The 22,387-nt window shown below is 40.3% G+C and overlaps 1 long non-coding RNA gene across 3 annotated transcripts in view; it reads left to right on the top strand.

Moving 5' to 3' along the window:
• The window catches only part of LOC133622365 (uncharacterized), a 178,337-nt gene that overhangs the window by 48,158 nt on the left and 107,792 nt on the right, over nucleotides 1-22,387 (top strand). For all 3 annotated transcript variants that reach the window (XR_009817768.1, XR_009817767.1, XR_009817766.1), the window contains exon 2: nucleotides 9,031-9,142. This is a non-coding gene — a long non-coding RNA (uncharacterized lncRNA). The remainder of the gene's footprint in view (nucleotides 1-9,030; nucleotides 9,143-22,387) is intronic.

Here is a 22,387-nt window from a genome sequence, read left to right as displayed (position 1 = left end):
GTTCCCCTTCTTAAAGAGAGGAACCACCACCCCGGTCTGCCAATCCAGAGGTACCGCCCCCGATGTCCACGCGATGCTGCAGAGTCTTGTCAACCAAGACAGGCCCACAGCATCCAGAGCCTTAAGAAACTCCGGGCGGATCTCATCCACCCCCGGGGCCTTGCCACCGAGGAGCTTTTTAACTACCTCAGCAACCTCAGCCCCAGAAATAGGAGAGCCCAACACAGACTCCCCAGGCACTGCTTCCTCATTGGAAGACGTGTTGGTGGGATTGAGGAGGTCTTCGAAGTATTCCCTCCACCGATCCACAACATCCGCAGTCGAGGTCAGCAGAACACCATCCTCGCCATACACGGTGTTGATAGTGCACTGCTTCCCCTTCCTGAGGCGGCGGATGGTGGTCCAGAATTGCTTCAAAGCCGTCCGGAAGTCGTTTTCCATGGCCTCACCGAACTCCTCCCATGTCCGAGTTTTTGCCTCTGCGACCGCTGAAGCCGCACACCGCTTGGCCTGTCGGTACCTGTCCGCTGCCTCAGGAGTCCTATGAGCCAAAAGAACCCGGTAGCACTCCTTCTTCAGCTTGACGGCATCCCTCACCGCCGGTGTCCACCAACGGGTTCTAGGATTACCGCCACGACAGGCACCAACTACCTTGCGGCCACAGCTCCAATCAGCCGCCTCGACAATAGAGGCGCGGAACATGGTCTATTCGGACTCAATGTCCAGTACCTCCCTCATGACATGTTCAAAGTTCTTCCGGAGGTGGGAATTGAAACTCTCTCTGACAGGAGACTCTGCCAGACGTTCCCAGCAAACCCTCACAATGCGTTTGGGCCTGCCAGGTCTGTCCGGCATCCTCCCCCACCATCGCAGCCAACTCACCACCAGGTGGTGATCGGTAGAAAGCTCCGCCCCTCTCTTCACCCGAGTGTCCAAAACATGAGGCCGCAAATCCGATGACACAACTACAAAGTCGATCATGGAACTGCGGCCTAGGGTGTCCTGGTGCCAAGTGCACATATGGACACCCTTATGTTTGAACATGGTGTTTGTTATGGACAATCTGTGACGAGCACAAAAGTCCAACAACAAAACACCGCTCGGGTTCAGATCCGGGCAGCCATTCTTCCCAATCACGCCTCTCCAGGTTTCACTGTCGCTGCCAACATGAGCATTGAAGTCCCCCAGTAGAACGAGGAAATCACCCGGGGAAGCACTCTCAAGTACTCCCTCGAGTGAATCCAAAAAGGGTGGGTACTCTGAGCTGCGGTTTGGCGCGTAAGCGCAAACCACAATCAGGACCCGTTCCCCCACCCGAAGGCGGAGGGAAGCTACCCTCTCGTCCACCGGGTTGAACTCCAATGTGCAGGCTCTGAGCCGGGGGGGAACAAGAATTGCCACCCCAGCCCGTCGCCTCTCACTGCCGGCAACGCCAGAGTGGAAGAGAGTCCAGCCCCTCTTGAGAGAACTGGTTCCAGAGCCCTTGCTGTGCGTCGAAGTGAGTCCGACTATATCTAGCCGGAACTTCTCCACCTCGCGCACTAGCTCAGGCTCCTTCCCCCCCAGCGAGGTGACGTTCCACGTCCCAAGAGCTAGCTTCTGTAGCCGAGGATCGGACCGCCAAGTGCCCTGCCTTCGGCTTCCGCCCAGCTCACATCGCACCCGACCTCTATGACCCCTGCTATGGGTGGTGAGCCCATTGGAGGGGGGACCCACGTTGCCTCTTCGGGCTGTGCCCGGCCGGGCCCCATGGGGACAGGCCCGGCCACCAGGCGCTCGCCATCGTGCCCCACCTCCGGGCCTGGCTCCAGAGGGGGGCCCCGGTGACCCGCGTCCGGGCGAGGGAAATCTGGGTTCCTTGTCAGTGTTCCTTATAGAGATCTTCGAGCTGCTCTTTGTCTGATGCCTCACCTAGGACCAGTTTGCCTTGGGAGACCCTACCAGGGGGCATAGAAGCCCCCGGACAACATAGCTCCTAGGATCATTGGGACACGCAAACTCCTCTACCACGTTAAGGTGGCAGCTCAGAGAGGAGCATTTGAACAGATCAGGAAAAATACAGCCAACAAATAGTACACCAAGAATACTAAAATAATATGTATAAAAGTGAAATACAAAATTATATCACCCTACCTGGTATGTGTACCTTGTCAAAACAATCAGTAGATTTAACGGTAAAAAATGTTCTGAAGTCGCCGGAAAATTACTGTAAAAATAAAAGGGCTACAGTTTTTCCGTTTACAGTAATGCATTGTAAAAATGAGGGTAGGTTGTACGGTAAAAAACTATAAGCTCAGGATATTAACTGTCCATCCATCCATTTTCTACCGCTTATTCCCTTTGGGGTCGCGGGGGGCGCTGGAGCCTATCTAGTAAAAATAAATTAGGATTTTTAAATTTACAGTAATTTGGTATAAAAAAAAACACTGTAGATTTTACTGTAAAATTCTGGTGACTGAAATGCCAGTCATTGGCCCTTTGCAAATTTGATTGCCGAGCGCGGCCACCACCGCTGCTTGTTACTAGTTCAACACAACAATTTCAACACCAACCATTTCAAATCATTCAAACCATTCAAGTTTTTTTACCATTAAAAAAAAAAAATCCCGCTTTTCCCGAAAATCCCACATTTTTGGGGAAATTGCCATTTAAATCAATGGGACATTTTTCAAAGTTCCTCAATTCCCACATTTTTCATCTGATTCAAACTGTTCCAACTTCAAAATATTCAGCCTGTTTAGGAATTGTGTGCTCTACTTCAACAATTATAAAAAATAAAAAAAAATCAAGAATTTCAGTTCAACTTCAGCATTGGAGTATTCATCTACTTAGTGATAGTATACAACATGTGGATTGTTACGTTCATGCCTTGATTATCAAATAAATCATTGGTAATGTAACATGTGACCCCCCCCCCCCCCAAAAAAAAAAAAAAAAAAAAGCTTTTGATAATCTGTACATTTTATGTTGTACTTATGACTGCATGGGGACACATTTTCTGGGCGCACATAAATATGCTGAACTAATATGTATCTCTTTCTAACTTCATGTGAGACGTGTAGATCAGTGGTTCTCAAATGGGGGTATGCGAACCCCTGGGTGTACTTGAAGGTATGCCAAGGGGTACGTGAGATTTTTTTTAAATATTCTAAAAATAGCAACAATTCAAAAATCCTTTATAAATATATTGATTGAATAATACTTCAACAAAATATGAATGTAAGTTCATAAACTCCGTGAAGCACATGCTCAGGTTTCTCACTAAAATGTCTGTCAAAAAGAACTGTGGAAAGAAATGCAACAATGCAATATTCAGTGTTGACAGCTAGATATTTTGTGGACATGTTCCATAAATATTGATGTTAAAGATTTATTTTCTTGTGAAGAAATGTTTAGAATTAAGTTCATGAATCCAGATGGATCTCTATTACAATCCCCAAAGAGGGCACTTTAAGTTGATGATTACTTATATGTGTAGAAATCTTTATTTATAATTGAATCACTTGTTTATTTTTCAACAAGTTTTTAGTTATTTTTTATATCTTTTTTTCCAAATAGTTCAAGAAAGACCACTACAAATGGGCAATATTTTGCACTGTTATACAATTTAATAAATCAGAAACGGATGACATAGTGCTGTATTTTACTTCTTTATCTCTTTTTTTCAACCAAAAATGCTTTGCTCTGATTAGGGGGTACTTGAATTAAAACAAATGTTCACAGGGGGTACATCACTGAAAAAAGGTTGAGAACCACTGGTGTAGATGATGCTCCATGTGTACAGAATAAAACACCAGTTGAGGAAAATTAGTAAATTACATTAACAATAAATAAAAAATACCCTTGTAATTTGATGATGATATTATAATTCATTTAATTTTCCGAAAGATTAAAAAACAACACCAATGGAAATTTTAAAAATGCTGCCAGACACAATTCCACCTATTTGACTGATGATTTATTCAGAAATCTTAAATAACGACAAATGAAGATGGAATACTATTAACCGCAATATGTATGTGTAAAAAAAACCATTATGATTTGTGCATTTTCAGGAAACAATCTGAAGTTGTCTTTATTTTTATATTATCATGCCATAATTTTACCAGTCCAGCCCACTTGGGAATAGATTTGCCTCCATGTGGCCCCTGAGCTAAAAATGAGTTTAACACCACTGATGTAGATGATGCAAGACGACACCCATCACTGCTTCCACCTTTCGACTACCCGTATTTGTTTACAAGTCAAGTTGAGCAATTTGCATCTTGGCATTTGATCACCAACAGTGCAGAATCAAGATAATGGGAATGTAAATTCAAAAGGCTCCTGAATAAATAAAGAGAAGGCATCATAAACTGCTCTTCCATTGGCTTCCCTTGGGGTGACACAGGTAAACAGAGTGCAGTAGTGTCAACCGAGGCAGCGCTTGTTATTCTGCATATCTTCATATAGGCGGAATTAAATCAAGCTAAGCAAACTGAAATGATATTAAGAGCACATGAGGGGTAATGTGATTTTCTTGGCTTATTGCATCAGAAAAACAGGAGAGAAACAAGCTCACAATAACGAGGGTGAATGGAAGCAAACATATGCCTCTGAGACAATGGCAGAGGTAAAGACAAATGCCATACCGCATTTCCTTGAATTGCCGCCGGGTATATAGTATGCACATGCCTAGAATTCAGTTTCAAGTTTATTCACAATACCATATAACAATTACAATAGTAGTGAATATCATCATTTAAAGATGTTGGTACGTGATTACAGCCGGGTCAATCTCGTTTCGCAAAATAATTAGCGCATGCTTAGCATTACCGCCGGTTCAGGATTAACGCCGGGTCAAACTCGTTTCGCAAAATATTATATTTATTAGCGCATGTCTAGAATTTCCGCCGGGTCAAACTCGTTTCGCAAAATATTATTTTTATTAGCGCATGTCTAGAATTTCCGCCGGGTCAAACTCGTTTCGCAAAATAATTAGCATATGCCTAGAATTTCCGCCGGGTCAAACTCGTCACGTCACGAGTGACACTTCACCTGTCATCATTTTCAAAATGGAGGAGACTGATTTAAATAATTTAAAATCGCATAAAGGGATGAAGATAACGAGCTATTCAGTAGGATTTAAGGTCCAAGCTATTGAATATGCTAAAAAGAACAGTAAGCAGCTATGTTTTATTAATACACCGTAGCTGCGTGTGTCAAATATGAGTCATCAAATGACTCCCGCCTCCTGGTGGTAGAGGGCGCTAGTGATCCTTCTTGCGACTACTCGGCTGCAGAAGAAGTGACAACAAGCAGCAACAGTTATTTTTTCCTCTCGCTTGCACTTTTAACATGGAGGATTACATATCTAAAATAAAACAGTTTTCTAAACTGCACTTTGTCAAGACTTAGACTATGGCTTGGTTTGTTCTCCCGAGGTGCAAGTGAATTGGACCAGATTTGGCGTGAAGGTGAATACATGATTTATTTAAACACTATAACTACAAAAAAGTACAAACGAAAAGCGCGCACAGTGGCGGAGAAACGACTTGGCTATGAAAACAAATACTTGCACAAAGGCAGAAACTATGAACAACAAAAAAAACACTAACTGTGGCTTAATAAACAAAACTTACTTGGCATGGAACCGGCATGAAAAAAGAGCAGCAAGGGTCATAAGGGTGTGGAGAGTGTGCAGAAGCATAAATGCGGGGTGTCGTCAGAACGACAAACTGAAAACAATTAACTTAAATACTATAGACATGATTAACGAAAACAGGTGCGTGACTCAAAACGTGAAACAGGTGCGTGACGTGACGGGTGAAAACTAATGGTTGCTATGGTGACAAAACAAAAGTGCACAAAAAGTCCAAAAACTAAACCGAACATGACCAAAACAAAAACATGATCACACAGACATGACACACTTTCAATCGAAGCAGGAGGTAATAATTAAAGGAAGATCTCCATCGAGAAAGAGAGACTTTTATAACGGAAGAAAGATAAGGAAGACTTTTATAAACAAGTTATCGATGCTTTTGGTCAGAAGGAGCTGCGCATGGACTTCATTTATAAGTAAAGGTAAGACCATAATAACGTTTTTTTTATTAAATGCGCTTTTCATGATGGTATCCTTACATCACACTCAAAGCGCAGGCCTAAATTTACCGCATGCCTTTGGTAAGCGCCGGAGTGAGAAGAGGTTTTAAAATAATTAGCGTATGCTTACATTTACCGCATGCCTTTAGTAAGCGCCGGAGTGAGAAGAGGTTTTAAATTAATTACCGCCCCGGCGGCAATTCAAGGAAATACGGTATTCTATTTTTACGGCAGAACTCCTCGAGCTCTCTGATGACAAATGGCCGTCTGTGTGTCACAGAAAACAAAGTGTCCCGCCGGGAGAATGTGTGCTCCTTTCGTGATTTCTCTGACCTCGACAGTGACGAATGGACACCAAAGACAGACGCGATCCTAACAGAGTTAAGCAGACCTCGAGTTTACTTGCAGCTGGGCGGTTTGTCAAGTGTTGTATTTGTATGCGTTTGTCGAATGCCGGGTAGCAAAGGAGACACTCCATAAATGATTAAAACTACCAGGAAAGAATATTTAAGTGTTTGTGACCGCCCGTTTCCGAGTGATCGAGCAGAAAGCGGGTATTAATCCTATGAGCTGTGCGTCTGACACTGCTGACTCTCAACGCTAACCTCAATTTCCTAAAGGCGTCTCTGAAGCAATCTGGAGAGGCTCCAACCTCCTTGTCTGGTTTGTTAATTCGCTCGGTATTCCTATTGATTAGTCCAATTTACAAGGCTCCTTGCACATTTGCGGTAGCATTTCCTGTGGATTATTGGATTTGGACCGTCTTGTTTGGTTTTCCTTGACTTAAAGCCACATTAGTCTCTGTTTATTGATATTATCAACAGTAATGTGAAATTGTTGCTGGTGACACTGCTTGGGTTGCATTAGTGCCAGTGGCCAAGAGCCAACTACTGCATCTTCCACCGACAGATATCCTCGTAACGTTTATTTATGTTGAGATGAAATGGCCCGTGAAATTGCAAGTGGAAATAAAATAAAAATAATAATGAACAGGTTTGTCGGGCCTTTCTTCACGCCTACGATTTTAGTAGATGTGCAAAAGGTCTGTCCACACCTGGCCAGTCCACCTGTAGGAACTGCAGTATCTCAACTAGTGATGGGTATCTTTCCCACTTGAACAGGTAGAGTACTACTTCATGGTACCTGGGAATTATATGATACTCAACGGTACCAATTTTCTGTACTTTTTTGTGTATTCATGTGGTAATAATAAAAACTAAAAAATTATTACTCTACTGTCTAGTTGTTAAATTTAGTTTCTTACATTTTTGAGTTTCATATTTACAATGGAAACTAGTGTTGTACCGATACCAATATTTTGGTACCGGTACCAAAATTATTTCGATACTTTTCGATACTTTCCTAAATAAAGGGCACCACAAAAAATGTAATTATTGGCTTTATTTGAACAAAAAATCTAACGCTACATTAAACATATGTTTCTTATTGCAGGTAAGTCCTTAATTAAAATAGTGAACATACAAGACAACTTGTCTTTTAGTAGTAAGTAAGCAAACAAAGGCTCCTAATTTAGTCTGCTGACATATGCAGTAACATATTGTGTCATTTTCCATTCTATTATTTTGTCAAAATTATTAAGGACACGTGGTAGAAAAGGAATTATTAATCTACTTGTTTATTTACTGTTAATATCTGCTTACTTTATCTTTTAACATGTTCTGTCTTCACTTCTGTTAAAATGTAATAATCACTTATTCTTCTGTTGTTTGATACTTTACATTAGTTTTGGATGATACCACAAATTTGGATATCAATCCGATACCAAGTAGTTACAGGATCATACATTGGTCATATTCAAAGTCCTTATGTGTCCAGGGACATATTTCCTGAGTTTATAAACATCCATCCATCCATTTTCTACCGCTTATTCCCTTTGGGGTCGCGGGGGACGCTGGAGCCTATCTCAGCTACAATCGGGCGGAAGGCGGGGTACACCCTGGACAAGTCGCCACCTCATCGCAGGGCCAACACAGATAGACAGACAACATTCACACTCACATCCACACACTAGGGCCAATTTAGTGTTGCCAATCAACCCTATCCCCATAAACATAATATACATTTTTTTAAACGAAAGAAGATGTTGTGATGCCAAAAAATATCGACGTAATCATAGTAGTGTCGACTAAATATGCGCCTGTACTTGGTATCATTACAGTGGATTTTAGGTGTAGATCCACCAATGGCGTTTGTTTACATTTTGGTGCCTGTGAGCTACGGTGTGTAGTGAAGCATGTTTAGCTATTCCTCGTCTTGCAGGGATGATACTTGTAAGAAACCTACTTTATTTGTCACCATTGAGGCGAGGATTAGTGATATAGAAGTAGCTAAAACACTGCCGACTGGGGCTGGACTTTAGCTGCTAGCTAGCTAGCTAGCCATGTCTTAAAGCACCTCTTCCTGAGGGCGTTTCAGTGTTATAACTTCACCTTTATCGTTAGTTTTTAAGCCAAAATGCGTTCGTTCTCCCTTTTCTGTCTACAAACTGTGTCTGCTTGTAAGTACTCCGTGATTGTGCGCTGCCGAACATGCTCCTCTGCAATTTCATGACGTGACGACGACGGGCGGGCCGGTATTTTTTAGAGGCGTTATAGTACGGAAAATGATTCATTAGTATCGCTGTACTATACTAATAATGGTATATCGTGCAACCCTAGTGGAAGCTCAATTTACTTTAATTTGCAACCCACAGACAAATCATTTGCTTTGGCGTACGAACCTTGTCTCAGTGTACAAACGTGTCATACACCCATGGGGTGTCTCGTACCACAGCCATTTCTGTTTTAGCGATTGTGGACAGGCTGATCAATCTCTGTCGTTCATTCGGTCAGCAGAGTGCTGTCATTAACTACTGTTCTAATTACTACTTTGTGTGCATTTTAAGTACTTTGTATCCTTTTGACAACATGTTTCTCGTTTTGCCAGGTCAATATGTGTCCAAAGAAAGCAATGGACAAGCGATGCGTGGTTTGAAACATTCAGGAAGTATCCACAGCCCTGTCGAAACTGCCCCCCTTCCTCCCGATTAACCGACAAGGTAAATATGATTTTTTTTTTTACTTATTCCTAATCATTGTAGTGGCCTGGCTGTTAAACGTTAAGGAGTTAGTGATTTTTAACTGTGAGTGCACCACAGGGCTAGTGACAATGTGTCGGCAGGGCAGCTGCAAATGACAGTTCAGCCAGTTGTTTTGACGACTCTCAATGCCACAAGCTACCCTTCACAGAGCCTTCAGCCTATACAGTAATACAACATAAAGTTACCGTACAATGACAGCGAACAACATGTAAATAGTCTGTTTTTTCCCACAGTGGTGGGCCCACACAGACTCGCGTACTCACCACTCCTCCATTCAAACGCAACAATGCAGGCCTATAGTCCACGGACAAATGTTGAGTGAATGTCCTTCTGAAACGTTTTGTGTTTCAAACTCCCTAGCTTTAGCCTCTCGCAGCGAGCTCGCTACTCATTGCTAAGGAATACAATAATAGAGAAATCGTGCATGACCTTCAATACACTTTAAACACAATTCAAACCAAATAATGTCACAAACAATTCCCAAAGAAAACCATGTTACACCATAAACAACAGAGTGAACTACTTTCAAATCATTCATAGCTGAGAAAATATGTTTTAGTTTTTTTTGCTATAATTCTATATCTTAGAGATATATGTGTAGTTAACAAATGACTTACACTAAATCCTGTATTATGAACATATAATTACTTTGTAATATTGTTTTAACTCTTACCCAGCTACATTATTAAATAGAAAGTTGATCCATAACCCGCTTCTTATGTTTGATATACAGTACTGTATAGTGCTTCATATTGTATTTAAAGTGTATAGTATTTACTAAAATAAGGACTTTTTTCAAGGCTGGAATATTTTATATTTATATTGTTTCTTATGGAGAAATCTGTCAGGATTTTTTCTAACTGTCAAAAAGTCGGGATTTTTTCTAAGTGTCAAAAAGTCAGTATATTTTCTCTAAGTGTCAAAAAGTCGGGATTTTTTCTAAGTGTCAAAAAGTCTGGGTTTTTTCTCAGTATCAAAACGTCAGGATTTTTTTAAGTGTCAAAAAATCTGAATTTTTGCTGTCAAAACTTCTGGATTATTTCTAAGTGTCAAAAAATTGGGATTCTTTTCTAAATGTCAAAAAAATCGGGATTTTTTCCAAGTGTCAAAAAGTCGTTTTTTTTCTAAGTATCAAAACGTCTGGATTTTTTCTAAATGTCAAAAAGTCAGGATTTTATTTTGTCAAAAAGTCGGGTTTTGTTCTAAGTGTCAAAAAGATGGGTTTTGTTCTAAGTGTCAAAAAGTCAGGTTTTGTTCTAAGTGTCAAAAAGTCATTTTTTTTCTAACTGTCAAAAAGTCGGGATTTTTTGTGTCAAAAAGTTGGGGATTTTTCTGTCAAAAAGTCGGGATTTTTTCCAAATTTCAAAAAGTTGGTATTTTTTGTAAGTGTCAAAAACTCTGGATTTTTTGTAAGTGTCAAAATGTCGGGTTTTGTTCTAAGTGTCAAAAAGTCGTTTTTTTTTCTAACTGTCAAAAAGTCGGGGATTTTTCCTGTCAAAAAGTTGGGATTTTTTCTAAGTGTCAAAAAGTCGGGATTTTTTTGTAAATGTCAAAAAATCTGGATTTTTTCCAAGAGTCAAAAAGTCGGGTTTTGTTCTAAGTGCCAAAAAGTCGGGTTTTGTTATAAGTGTCAAAAAGTCAGTTTTTTTTCTAAGTGTCAAAAAGTCGGGATTTTTTCCAAGTGTCAAAAAGTCGGGATTTTTTGTAAGTGTCAAAAAGTCGGGATTTTTTGTAAGTGTCAAAAAGTCGGGTTTTGTTCTAAGTGTCAAAAAGTCATTTTTTTTCCTAAGTGTCAAAAAGTCGGGTTTTTCTGTCAAAAAGTCGGGATTTTTACCAAGTGTCAAAAAGTGGATTTTTTGTAAGTGTCAAAAAGTCGGGTTTTTTTAAGTGTCAAAAAGTCGGGGATTTTTCCTGACAAAAAGTCTGGATTTTTTCCAAATGTCAAAAAATCTGGATTTTTTCTAATTTTCAAAAAGGCGGTTTTTTGTAAGTGTCAAAAAGTCGGGATTTTTCCTGTCAAAAAGTCGGGATTTTTCCAAGTGTCAAAAAGTCGGGATTTTTCCAGTGTCAAAAAGTCTGGTTTTGTTCTAAGTGTCAAAAAGTCTGTTTTTTTTGTAAGTGTCAAAAAGTCGGGTTTTGTTCCAAGTTTCAAAAAGTCATTTTTTTTTCTAAGTGTCAAAAAGACGGGATTTTTTGTGTCATAAAGTTGGGGATTTTCCTGTCAAAAAGTCTGGATTTTTTCCAAGTTTCAAAAAGTTGGGATTTTTTTTGACACACACATCAGGACTGGCGAAAATTGCGATATAATAAAAAAACCTAGCCCCAAAACTCAAAAATGCACTCTAGCGCCCCCTAGGAAGAAAACACAGACAAAACTGCCTGTAACTTCCAATAGGAATGTCGTAGCGACATGAAACAAAAACCTCTATGTAGGTCTGACTTAGACCTAGATTTCATACAATAACATCCTTCAGCTAAAATTAACAGGAAGTTGGAAATGTCCCCTTCAAAACATAATTTTAGTAAAAACAGCCACTTTTGCCTCTTTGAGCTGTAATTTGACCCCCTTAACATGTTTCAAAACTCACCATATTTGACACACACATCAGGACTGGCAAAAATTGCGATCTAATAAAAAACTAGCCCCAAAACTCAACATGAAACAAAAACCTCTACGTAGGTCTGACTAAGACCTAGATTTCATACGATGACATCCTTCAGCTAAAATCAACAGGAAGTTGGAAATTTCCCCTTCAAAAAAATGTTTTGTAAAAACAGTCACTTTTGCCTCTTTGAGCTGTTATTTGACCCCCTTAACATGCTTCAAAAATCACCAAACTGGACACACACATCAGGACTGGCGAAAATTGCGATCTAATAAAAAAAGCAAACCCCAAAACTCAAAATTGCGCTCTAGCGCCCCCTAGGAATAAAACACAGACAAAACTGCTCCTAGGAAGAAAACACAGACAAAACTGCCTGTAACTTCCAGTAGGAATGTCGTAGAGACATGAACCAAAAACCACTATGTAGGTCTTACTTAGACCTAGATTTCATATATTGACAACCCCTAGCAAAAGTCGGTCCCGTCCATCGCTGCTTGCAGCTTTAATTTACAATTTGATTTTACTAGAATTGGTACCTATACAAGTATCAAATTCAGTACTCATCCCTCATCACAATACTTATTGGACTGTACTAATTTTCTTAATACTCTGTTTGTGTTATGGGTTTTTATTCAAAATTATCCAGAAGAAAATATGTGAGGTACGAAGTTGCCGATGTAAAGACGGCTCACAATCTTGGCAAAAATACACAAGAAATGTTGTCATTCTTCTTACTGCTCTGTAGTTATTTCATCGTTAAACTGGGATATCCTGAAGACTTAATAGAGAGAAAGACATGCGGCCAGATAAATGCTCTTCAAAATTAATTATTTGATGAAGTCCATGATGGAATATATTTGCATGCATTCCTAAACACAGCCTGAGGGCCTATCCTATCCCCCTATCGTTCATTCTGAGTAACAGCCATGTTGTATACTATGTACAATAATATTCATCACGCATGTATAAATCTTATTCAAGCATATATGCAAATCTTGCCTCATCCGTTCTTTTATCCGACGTTACTCTCTGCACACCTCGACTGATATACAGTGTCATCAGTTTCCATGAAGAAAATACAGCCACAACCTTCGAGGTTGAGGAATCTAAAATGAGATACGAGCGGTCTGAGTAAAAATGTATAGTTTGACAGTTATTATCAAATATTATTCTACCGTATATTATTTTAGAGGTTGTTGGCTGCACTCAAGAGAAATGGTGAACCATGAATTCAGTCGGCTTAGGTAGCGAGCGAGAAATCCAACATTGGGATGACTTTACTCCTAAGAATGATAATTTATCAGCTAAACAACTTCCATGCAATGGCCCCAACATGTATTCAGAATCATTGGATGCATTTGTTACAATTGCTGCACATGCAGCATATTGCAGAGTATCACAGCTTCAAAAAAACAAAATAATCCAAGTAATTATTGTAAATGTAGTTTTTTGAATCACTCACCTGAGATCAGGGGTGTCAAAACGTACGGCCCGCGAACAGGTTTTATCCGGCCTTCGGGATGAGTTTGCTAAGTATAAAAATTAACCTGAAATTTTTGAATGAAAGAAACTGCTGTTCTAAATGTGTCCACTGGGTGTCGCAATCGCAATTGTTTGTATCTTTGTAGATGATGCTACATATGTACAAAATAAACCACAGGATGTTAGTACGTCAGTCGAGGAAAATGAGCAAACTACATAAATAACATTCTGTAATTAGATTTTTTTTAAATATATTTTTTATCTTGATAGATTGAAAATGAACACCAATGAGTTGACTCATGAACATCATCGCATAATTTATTCAGAAAATATAAATAACGACAAAGTATACATACTATTAACAGCAACAGATAATTGTAAAAAAAAAAACAACAACAACAGTATCATTTGTACAATTTCAGAATGTTCTTGTTCTATTTTTAAACAAAGATTGTCTTTATTATTAAGTTATCGTGCCGTGATTTTACCAGCCGGCCCACTTGGGAGTAGATTTTTTTCCATGTGGCCCCCCATCTAAAATGAGTTTGACACATCTGCCTTAGATAGTCATCCGACGTTTATAGCTGGTAATTGTTTTCAGACCTGACCGCAATGAATACATTTCCGCAAAATAGGAATTCAAATTTATAGATCGAATTATTTTTGTAGCATAAAAAAAAGGTTTACAACCTTCTAAATAAGTCTTTTTTTTTTAAACAACATTTTGAGAGTCTCTAGACTTGAAATAACACCAATACAAACACATGTACGTACACGTTTTAGCCATTAGAGTAAAAACAGATAATAAAACATATACTGCACGGTAGCAGTGTTTTGTTAACCATGGGGTTAATATATATGTTATTACTAGTTTTTCAACCGTTCTCGGTTGTAATACACTTTTCCACCACATGTGGCAAGTAATGACAATATCAAACAAACAGAAGAAGTCATAGAGAAGTTTCCCAAGCGCAAAAATTATGACTAAAGTGGTGACGCTGTAGTTTCATTTGCACTTACATTTTATTGACAGTTAATTTAAGAAACATACATATTATTATTATTCATTATCAATTTAGTTATAATTTATTTATCCTAGAACCAGCACCCATCAGGAGCAAGGGTGAAGTGTCTTGCTCAGGACACAACGGACATGACGAGGTTGGTACTAGGTGGGGATTGAACCAGGGACCCTCGGGTCGCGCACGGCCACTCTACCGCTGCGCCACACCGTCCCTACATACAACAACATACATTTAACATACATTTAACTAAAATGTTGTTTTCTTTGTGCTCGACAAAAGAAAAGAAGTGAGAATATCTCATACTTGCCAACCCTCCCGAATTTCAGTGCCTCTCCCCTGGGACAACAATTCTCCAAATTTCTCTCGATTTCCAGCCGGACTAAAGCCCCCCCCCCCTCCAGGTCCGTGCGGACCTGAGCGAGGCAGCCTGTCGTCACGTCCGCTTGGCCAACCAAAAAGTAACCACAGAACACTATACCGAATAGTCGTATAGTGTTCTGTGGTTACTTTTTTGTTGGCCAACGGTTTACGTTGTATTGCGCACCCCCCTCCCCTCCCCTCCCCTCACCAAACCCACACACACACACAGAGAGCGCAGAGGAAGAATCAAAAGCATGTCATTGCTTCGCTGCCATAAAACACGATCAGATCCTCAGTTTCTAGCCGATACTACATAAAAAATTACGTAAAATAACGCAGTAACGCATCATATAGTAACGGTAACTGAGATACTGAATATAAAAAATAACGCGTTAGATTACTAGTTACCGCCGAAACTAACGCCGTTACAGTAACGCGTTACTTTGTAACGCGTTAGTCCCAACACTGTCGATAACCCAATCCAAGAGCTTTAAAATGATATTTAAACTCTACATATGTATCCTGGAAAATATGGAGAAGCTGCTGATGGTGTGTTTGACAGAGGGGCAGCTGGAATGAGCTAGAAATGATGTACATTATTATTACATTACTTTGTAAAACTACTCCGGTTGTCTGTAGTACATTGCATTGTATTGCTTCTCACATAATACGTCCTATACAAAAGGTAGTTTTTCTTTATAACAGCCACATAATAAATGATAACGATATGCATCCAAGGTTTATAAGGAAGTACTTTTCTAAATGCTCTTCACGACCTTCCTGATGGGAGCTGTCTCATCGCACAGATTCCAAAGACCTTGTCATGTCTCAGTTCTTGCTATCCGTCTGCCTGTTACAGCGGAGGCAAGACCGCCAAAAGGAGCCTTAATGCGCCTCCTAATGACAAAACATGGTGAGCTCTGCCGTGCAAGGACACAAATAGACATCATTTTCTTTGGCAGGAAAGTGCTGGGACATAAAACATAAAACAGTTGTTTCACTGATCATACCAGAGGATGTCAACAAGCAATAACAATTGCTAAAATATATAGTGTGTCCTCTGTTGTCCAATTGATGCAATACTGTGTATTATTGTAGGATTGCGAATGGGGTGCATATCGCTTCACGTCAAATCAAACGGTACCATATCTTGATATTGCAAATGACTCTGCATTGACCCAAACAATTGCTGTATCTTTTGGTTGTTTGTTTATTTTAATTGAGGAAACAGGCACTGGATCAGAATAATTGAAATGTACACCCGTATTACTCTGTTATTGTATTTTTGTTGTGTTTATTGTAAACTTTCCATTCGGGCAGAGCTGGGAAAATAGTTAAATTCAGTGGCCACATTGAGAGAAAAAAAGTGTCTGGCGAGGCCACTGTGTATAAAAGATATATACACTACTAGCTGTAAAAATCTGCTGTACAGTATGTGTGTTCGGGGCCCTGTTTTTCAGGAACACCAACAACAAAAGTCACAATGTCCGATAGAGTTCTAAAAACGATATGACAGACCACCTCGGAATGGAATTGTACAGTTTTTTACTGTATGGGACACCCAGAATGTACATGGAAAGAAAGAAAGTGGGATTTACAATATTAAAAACCTCTAAAGGCTTAGTTGGCCACATGCGTGGACAGCACCTTTTAGCTCTTATTTTCAAAATTGTGTATACTACTGAATTGGGGTCTTATGGCCCTTATGTGGACACTTATACTGCCATCTAGTGGTGTCAGAAGAGTATAACTTACAATGGAATTTGGAAAAAAAAGGGAAAAAATAAGAATTAGCATGTCACTAAACATGAAGTACACGTTTGTTACTTATGGACTAAGTACATCATATAACAAGATGATTCTTAGTTTTTTTAATTCTAATTAGGATCCAATAAGCCCAAATAGCAAAGAGAAATAAAAAAAGCATGTAAACAAACAGCTTGGGCCTTAAGAGGTTTTTGACTATGAACAATAAAACACTGAATATTAACAACATATGATTGAAGCTCCTCTTTTACTTCTCAGATCAGCTCCTCGATAGTTGTGTATCGTTTACAATCAAGGAAAACACAACAAAAATGTAACATCAATGCAAAGGGTAATAAACACCTACCATCTATCTGTGATGCTAATTCCTGCATACAAGCCCCTGCTGATCAGGAAGCAAGCTACAGTGAAGCAGGTGAGGACCTGGCCAGAGGGAGCAATGTCAGCATTATAAGACTGCTTCGAAACCACAGACTGGTACATGTTCAAAGCAGCCGCCACCGAAAATCACCACACATGTGTGGAGGAGTATGCATAGTTTGTGTCCGCATAAATTCAGAAGTGCATGGAGGATGTCAGTGTGATCAAGAACATGCCCACACGAGAAACCATGAATGCACCTTTGTGCATTCACGCACAGATGCGCAAAGGTGGGCCCTTTCTGTCTTGCCTCTGGTGAGGGCGGTCACAATTTTCTCCGCTCCCTCCTTCCCTGCTTGCTCTCTGTGTTTTGTCTGTCTGAACTTTTTTGAAGCCTCTTTCTTTGTGCTGTCCTCAAATCTAAACATCAAACATGGATATGATCAGCTGGACTCTCGACGCAATTGACAAAGTCTTTTTGACGAGGAAAAGAGGCTCGGGGGAGCCTGGCTGCCCTGATGGAACCATTGCTGCGGGGTACGTGAGAGACTCCTGGGATAAATGGAGAATCATGTGCCTCTCAGTCCTTTCCATCGAGGACGTGGAAGACATCTACCTATTTGGAACCATGATCGCGGGGCACCTGCTGATTGGGCTGGGCATTGCTCTGGTGTATCGTCAAATTCGGAAGACGATGGCAGCCACTCAAGGAGCCCAAAGGTTTTTCGTCGCAATGGACGGATTGGGCAGGGCTGTGGGAACACAGACTGCGGCGATTTCTGATCTGAATCGCAAGATGGATCACATCTTGAAGAAGTTTGCTGAGGAGGAGAATTTAATTGAATTTGAGAGAAAACCAGCATGGACAATAGGGCAGGCAAGTCATTGTTTTCTGACTGCTCGAAGAAAAACAACATCCTAATCTACGATTTGACTCTCTCGAATGGCCTTGACGCTGTGTTATCAGGAACAGGCTGCTCTGGAAAACACCCCCGAGGACACTTTAACGATGGAGCGCCGTAAAAATGGCTGTGTCGTCGGCGGTCTTGTCTTGTCTCCCTGTAACGTATGTCTGCTCTTAGTGGGACTGTGCCGAAAATATACTTTTCAGTTCTTATGTGCGTTGTGCGTGTTAAGAATTGACCATTAATCATCTTGAATCTTGAATCTTGAAAAAGGTGAGCTTTGTTGATTTTATTGATTTGCTGGAGTGCTTATCAGGCATATTTGGTCAATCCATGACTGCAAGCTAATCGATGCTAACATGCTATTTAGGCTAGCTGTATGTACATATTGCATCATTATGCCTTGTTTGTAGTGAAGTGAAGTGAAGTGAATTATATTTATATAGCGCTTTTCTCTAGTGACTCAAAGCGCTTTACATAGTGAAACCCGTAGGTATATGTGAGCTCATTTAATTGTACTTATGTGTATTTATATTTGCATGTCTCATGACACATTATCTGTATGTAATATTGGCGGCATTTCTAATAGTTCTTTGTGTGCCATGTTGTTCCAGACCACAGCAAACGTTAACCAGCTTGCAAAGATTGTAATAAATCCATTAGAATCCTTAAATCCTTAAACTTGGACACGCACATCTATACCTTTGGCCTTTCTGAGCCAGTAATTTCCAGAAGTTATCTCATCCTGTGAGAAGCCTCCATTTTACTAATAATTTCCAATGTTGCAAAAATGTGTGGAATAAAAATTAAAATACAACATTTCTGTCAACGAACATTTGCATCAGCTTTTGATAGTAGGCTAATATAGCTAATATAGACACTTAAATCATGTGTTGCCTTCATTATAACACTTGTTGGTCTACTTTATGGCCCAACATGGCAGTATTTTTCAACCACTGTGCCGTGGCACACTAGTGTGCCGTGAGATATAGTCTGGTGTGCTGTGGGAGATTATCTAATTTCACCGATTTGGGATAAAACCAGTAATTATAGTCTGTAAATGATGTTTTGTTGTTGAGTGTTGGCGCTGTTTAGAGCTCGGCAGAATAACCATGTCATACTCTTCCATATCAGTAGGTGGCAGCCGGTAGCTAATTGCTTTGTAGAAGTCAAAACAGCAGGAGGCAGTGTGGAGGTAAAAGGGTGTCTAATGCTTAAACCAAAAATAAACAAAAGGTGAGTGCCCCTAAGAAAAGGCATTGAAGCTTAGGGAAGGCTATGCAGAACAAAACTAAAACTGAACTGGCTACAAAGTAAACAAACACAGAATACTGGATGACAGCAAAGACTTACTGTGGAGCAAAGAGGGCGTCCATAATGTAACATCCGGACATGACATGACAATCGACAATGTCCCCACAAAGAAGGATAAAAACGTATAAAAACGTAAAAGTAGATGCGCAAAATATCGCTCAAAGGAAGACCTGAAACTGCTCCAGGAAAATACCAATAAAAGAGAAAAAGGAAAGGAAAACAGCAAAAATCTCCAAATAAGTCACGGCGTGATGTGACAGGTGGTGAAAGTACACCTACTTTGAGACAAGAGCTATATTGATGCATGGTTGGTTATGGTTTAAAGTCATATCCAACAATTGCGACAACAAATTTTTACTGTCAACTGAGTTTCGTTTTTTAATGATTTCTGCTGGTGGTGTGCCTCCGGATTTTGTCAACACAAAAAATGTGCCTTGGCTCAAAAAAGGTTGAAAATCACTGCAATATGGCTCTCTCAACGTTTTGGGTTGCCGACCCCTGGTCTAAGTTAATTTGATGATAGACTTTATTGGGTCTTGATGTCAACAAATTGAACCAAATAGAAAACCGCAATCAGTGGCACAGTCAACGTGATAGTCCTCGTCTTTAAAAGTCGACAGCGATCCAAGTCGTTTGCATTTCATTTCATCAGACCACGGCATGGAAAGATGAAATAAACCACTGAGTAAAGGATACCCAGAATGCGGGCGATGGCGACGAAAGGCTGTATAAACTCCTCACACGTCGCTCGTGTAATCACTGCATATTTTACTCAGTGTTAACAACGTGCGGACAAACTGCCAAAGGAAAATGAACAGGTTGCGTGTCTCATATGCTTTGCAAATGAGCACTTACAGACTTTGGAAGCATTCTTCCAAGTGCAAACACAACCTCTTCCCCGAGGGACCCGGGTACAGCAAATCTACGACAGGCGAAAGTGTGCCTGTAGGAGCGTACAGTTTGCGGAAAACAACCATTGCGCTGTCAAGTTGGGGAAACGTCGCGTTGTTCACCGAGCTCAGATGCACATTGCGTCCCTCAAGGAATCATCGATCATGTAAATGAAGCGAGAGCATATTTATTTGCCACCAGTCGAGAAGGCTCAACATTTGTTTTCCCGGTTGTCATCCGGTCTCCGGGGGATCCGCGCACCACCTGTTTCAGGAATAATAGCAGGGAGGACATCCCCTCGGATTTGAAGCGAGACCCGGTTGGGCATGTTAGCCTGCAGCCTCGGCGTCGACTGTGCCAAGAAGGAGACGGAAACTTGACAGCCAAAATGATGGATGAGTGCCTGTGAGAGCGGAAAACAAAAATGGGATGGGGGATATATTGGTGTCATAAAGTAATTAATACTTTTTGGTTTAAAGACTGATCCATTATTGCAATTAGTGTAACTGATAGGAATGGGCACCTTTCACATTTGAACTGATTCCCTGTACCTGGGAATCGGTATCTGTACCCAACAGTAGAGAACCCAAATCCAACTATTTCACTTCCGAATTCGGAGATACGATACAATATCAGCACAAGGGATACATATCGTATTTTTCGGAGTATAAGTCGCACCGGAGTATAAGTCGCACCTGCCGAAAATGCATAATAGAGAAGGAAAAAAACATATATAAGTCGCACTGGAGAAACCAAACTATGAAAAAAACTGCGACTTATAGTCCGAAAAATATGGTACTTTTATTATTTACAATTTACAATATTAACTATGAACAATAAAACACTGAATATTAACAACATATGAACGTGGCTCCTCATTATAGTTGGTTAAAAAGTTAAAGTTAAAGTACCAATGATTGTCATACACACACTAGGTGTGGTGAAATTTGACCTCTGCATTTGACCCATCTGCTTGTTCACCGCCTGGGAGGTGAGGGGAGCAGTGGGCTGTAGCGGTGCCGCGCCCGGGAATCATTTTTGGTGATTTATCCCCCAATTCCAACCCTTGATGCTGAGTGCCAAGCAGGGAGGTAATGGGTCCCTTTTTTATAGTCTTTGGTATGACTCGGCCAGGGTTTAAACTCACAACCTACCGATCTCAGGGCGGACACTCTAACCACTAGGTAGTGCTTGTACCGGCGCTTTCATCGGAATTTTTTTATGTTAGCCGATGTCGTCCAATGCTTGTTATTTTTTCTGTTATCAGACCAATTTCCGATATCAGTATTGTAATGGGACACCCTTAGTTTTGAGAGTGACCGGCTACAGTGGCGAGTGAAAAAGAAATGTGTTAATTTGAAGGTTTCCATCCGAACTCCACTGTAATACAAGAAAAGACCGCTCTTGTTTGCTTTTTGGAGGATGTTCAAATGTTAACTGGTTGAGTTTTGCACAAATAAACACGCTGCTGGAGCGCTTGTTTTTAGATGCAAGCCGACATCATCCGATACTTGTTTTTTGCTGATATCACACCGATATCTGAAACAATATCGGATCGAGCAGCCCCCTTCTACTATATTGAATCAAACAAGTGTAAAGTTGACTATGTGGGTCTTGTTTCCTTTCTAGAGTGCTCTCATGAAGTTAAAAAAAAAACATTTCTAGAAGGTTGTAAACAGACTATTTTTGTTCTAACTATGAACACCTGTGCAATAATCATGCTGTTTAATCAGCATGATGACATGCCACACCTGTGAGGTGGGATGAATTATCTTGGCAAAGAAGAAATGCTCACTAACACAGATTTAGACAGATTTGTGAACAATATTTGAGAGCATCATGTTTGTTTAGTTTTTGACTCCCTCGGTTCCTGTTTTGAGCACCCCTGGGTTTGTGTTTTAGTTGACTGCAGATAGTTTTCACCTGTCTCTGATTAGTGTTCGGGACCCTCACCTGCTCCTGGGCACCAATCAGAGAGCTACTTATTCCTTGCTTTTTGCCACACTCAATCTGGCTTTCTCATTTGCTTCAAACACACATTACGTTTGATGATTCCCTGCTTCTCTGATTCTGGATTCCTGTTTATATGCTAAGCTTTCGCGCGAGCTAGTTCCTTTGTTCCCCGTGTGATCGGCATTCGTCTCTTTTGTTAAAATCTTGTATTTTTGTATTTTTCGTGATTTATGGACAATAAATCATATTCTTACTTGCACCTTGCCTCCGGAGTTCCTGCTGCATTTTGGGAGATTGTTTTTTTGTAGATTGGAAAATATATGTTCTTTAGTATCTCCAAAGATGAACGATGAAATGTAAGTTCAGATATTTTATTTCTTTATTGTTTCACCTTTAAAATGTTTTTTAACAATTTCCATTTTGACAGTACCTCATAAGATATATTTTAATTGCTGATGCGGGTTTATTGATTTTTAAATGCGCCAGAAAATAACCCATTTTGCACAATGCCCAGTAGTGCGTCAATTCGTTTCTGTATCG

Source organism: Nerophis lumbriciformis, linkage group LG23, assembly GCF_033978685.3.
Source record: "Nerophis lumbriciformis linkage group LG23, RoL_Nlum_v2.1, whole genome shotgun sequence".
NCBI classification, from domain to species: domain Eukaryota; kingdom Metazoa; phylum Chordata; class Actinopteri; order Syngnathiformes; family Syngnathidae; genus Nerophis; species Nerophis lumbriciformis.
This window is presented reverse-complemented; position numbering and strand designations above follow the sequence as displayed.